The sequence below is a fragment of the Ovis aries genome, chromosome 4 (genome assembly GCF_016772045.2).
Source record: "Ovis aries strain OAR_USU_Benz2616 breed Rambouillet chromosome 4, ARS-UI_Ramb_v3.0, whole genome shotgun sequence".
NCBI classification, from domain to species: domain Eukaryota; kingdom Metazoa; phylum Chordata; class Mammalia; order Artiodactyla; family Bovidae; genus Ovis; species Ovis aries.
Window position 1 is genome coordinate 114,509,664 of NC_056057.1, and position 3,964 is coordinate 114,513,627.

Consider the following 3,964-nt stretch of genomic DNA (forward strand, 5'->3'; position numbering starts at 1 on the left):
AGGAACCTGGAATGTTAGGTCCATGAATCAAGGCAAATTGGAAATGGTCAAACAGGAGATGGCAAGAGTGAACATTGACCTAGGAATCAGTGAACTAAAATGGACTTGAATGGGCAAATTTAATTCAGATGACCATTATATCTATTACTGTGTGCAAGAATCCCTTAGAAGAAATTGACTAGCCCTCATAGTCAACAAAAGAGTCCCAAATGCAGTACTTGGATGCAATCTCAAAAACAACACAATGATCTCAATTCGTTTCCAAAGCAAACCATTCAATATTACAGTAACCTAAGTCTATGCCCCAACCAGTAATGCTGAAGAAGCTGAAATTGAACAGTCCTATGAAGACCTACAAGACCTTCTAGAACTAATATCCAAAAAAGATGTCCTTTTCATCATATGGGACTAGAATGAAAAAGTAGAAAGTCAAGAAACACCTGGAGTAACAGGAAATTTGGCCTTGGAGTACAAAATGAACCGGGGCAAAGGCTAACACAGTTTTATTAAGAGAACACAAACACCGTCTTCCAACAACACAAGAGAAGACTCTACCCATGGATATCACCAGATGGCCAACACCGAAATCAGATTGATTATATTCTCTGCAGGCAAAGATGAAGCTCTACTCAGTCAGCAAAAATAAGACTGGGAGCTGACTGTGGCTCAGATCATGAACTCCTTCTTGCAAAATTCAGACTTAAATTGAAGAAAGTAGGGAAAACAACTAGACCATTCAGGTATGACATAAATCAAATCCCTTACAATTATACAGTGGAAGTAACAAATAAATCCAAGGATTAGATCAGATAGAGTGCCTGAAGAACTATGGATGGAGATTCATAACGTTGTACAGGAGGCAGTGACTCAGACCATCCCCAAGAAAAAGAAAGGCAAAATACTTGTCTAAGGGAGCCTTAAAAATAGCTGAGAAAAGAAATCTAAAGACAAAGGAGAAAAGGAAAAATATACTCATTTGAATGCAGAATTCCAAAGAATAGCAAAGAGAGATAAGAAAGCCTCCCTCAGAGACTGATGCAAAAACAGAGGAAAACAATACAATGAGAAAGACTAGAGAAAGAGGAACATTAGAAATACCAAGAGAATGTTTCATGCAAAGATGGGCTCAATAAAGGACAGAAATGGTAGGGATCTAACAGAAGCAGAAGATATTAAGAAGAGGTGGCAAGAATACACAGAAGAACTGTACAAAAGAGATCTTCATAACACAGATAACTATGATGGTGTCATCACTCACCTAGAGCCAGACATCCTGAAATGCAAAGTCAAGTGGGCCTTAGGAAGCATCATTACAAACAAAGCTAGTAGAGGTGAAGGAATTCCAACTGAGCTATTTCAAATCCTGAAAGATGATGCTGTGAAAGTGCTGCACTCAATATGCCAGCAAATTTGGAAAACTCAGCAGTGGCCACAGGGCTGGAAAAGGTCAGTTTTCATTCCAATACCAAAAAAAGGCAATGCCAAAGAATGCTCAAACTACCACACAATTCCACTCACCTCACATGCTAGTAAAGTAATGCTCAAAACTCTCCAAGCCAGCCTTCAGCAATACGTGAACCATGAACTTCCAGATGTTCAAACTGGATTTAATAAAATCAGAAGAACCAGAGATCAAATTGCCAACATCCGCTGGATCATGGAAAAAGCAAGAGAGTTCCAGAAAAACATCTACTTCTGCTTAATTGACTATGCCAAAGCCTTTGAGTGTGTGGATCACAATAAACTGTGGAAAATTCTGAAACAGTTAGGAATACCAGACCACCTGACCTTACTCCTGAGAAATCTGTATGCAGGCCAAGAAGCAACAGTTAAAACTGGACATGGAACAACAGACTGGTTCCAAATTGGAAAGGCATACGTCAAGGCTGTATATTGTCACCCTGCTTATTTAACTTCTATGCAGAGTACATCATGTGAAATGCTAGGCTGGATGAAGCATAAGCTGGAATCAAGATTGCCAGGAGAAATATCAATAACCTCAGATATGCAGATGACACCACCCTTATGGCAGAAAGTGAAGAACTTAAGAGCCTCTTGATGAAAATGAAAGAGAAGAGTGAAAAAGTTGACTTAAAACTCAACTTTCAAAAAACTAAGATCATGGCATCTGGTCCCAAAAGTTCAGTTCGGTTCAGTCACTCAGTCGTGTCCAACTCTTTGCAACCCCATGAACTGCAACATGCCAGGTCTCCCTGTCCATCACCGACTCCCAGAGTCCACTCAAACTCATGTCCATAGAGTTGGTGATGCTGTCCAGCCATCTCATCCTCTGTCATCCCCTTCTCCTCCTGCCCCCAATCCCTCCCAGCATCAGAGTCTTTTTCAATGAGTCAATTCTTTGCATGAGGTGGCCAAAGTACTGGAGTTTCAGCTTTAGCATCATTCCTTCCAAAGAACACCCAGGACTGATCTCCTTTAGAATGGACTGGTTGGATCTCCTTGCAGTCCAAGGGACTCTCAAGAGTCTTTTCCAACACCACACTTCAAAGGCATCAATTCTTCAGTGCTCAGCTTTCTTCACAGTCCAACTCTCACATACATACATGACTACTGGAAAAACCATAGCTTTGACTAGATGGACCTTTGTTGGCAAAGTAATATCTCTGTTTTTGAATATGCTGTCTAGGTTGCTCATAACTTTCCTTCCAAGGAGCAAGTGTCTTTTAATTTCATGGCTGCAGTCACCATCTGCAGTGTTTTTGGAGCCCCCCAAAATAAAGTCTGACACTGTTTCCACTGTTTCCCCATCTATTTCCCATTGAAGTGATGCCCCCGGTCCCATCACTTCATGGCAAGTGGATGGGGAAACAATGGAAACAGTAAGAGACTTTATTTTGGGGGGGCTCCAAAATCACTGAAGATAGTGACTGCAGCCATGAAATTAAAAGACACTTGCTCTTTGGAAGAAACGTTGTGACCAACCTGGACAGCATATTAAAAAGCAGAGACATTATTTTGCCAACAAAGGTCCAACAGTCAAAGCCATGGTTTTTCCAGTAGTCATGTATAGATGTGAGAGTTGAACTATAAAGAAAGGTGAGTGCCGAAGAATTGATACTTTTGAACTGTGGTATTGGAAAAGACTCTTGAGAGTCCCTTGGACTGCAAGGAGATCCAACCAGTCCATCCTAAAGGAGATCAGTCCTGAGTGTTCATTGGAAGGACTGATGTTGAAGCTGAAACTCCAATACTTTGGCCACCTGATGTGAAGAGCTGACTCATTTGAAAAGACCCTCATACTGGGAAAGAATGAGGGCAGGAGGAGAAGGTGATGACAGAGGATTAAGATGGCTGGATGGCATCACGGACTCGATGGACATGAGTTTGGTTATACTCCAGGAATTGTTGATGGACAGGGAGGCCTGGCATGCTGCAGCCCATGGTGTCACAAAGAGTCGGACATGACTGAGTGACTGAACTGGATAAACCTCTAAAACATATTTTCCTGAACTTCCTTGGCAGACCCATGGTTAAGACTCAGTGCTTCTAGTGCATGGTGTGTGGATTTGATCTCTGGATAGGGAACTAAAATCTCATATGCCACACAGTGCAGCCAAAAATTTTTTTTTAATTTTAAATTAAAAATTTTTTTCAGTTTATTTTCCAAAGAAGAAAGGGAGAAGACACAAACTACTAATGTCACCATTAAAAGGAGCATTAGTACTGATCCTACAGAAATTAGATAGCCATTAAGAAAATTTCTGTGAACAACTTTATGTTCATTGATCTGACACTTTCCGTGCAATAGTTTTTCAATTCCTTGCAAGACACAAACTACCAAAACTCACTCAAAAAGAAACAGATAGCCTAAACAGAATAGAGAGCTCCCAAATGAGCACACAGTTTTAATCTACAACAAAGGAGGTAAGAATGTCCAGTAGGAAAAGGCCAATCTCTTCAATAAATTGTGTTGGGGAAACTGGACAGCTACTTGTGAAAGATC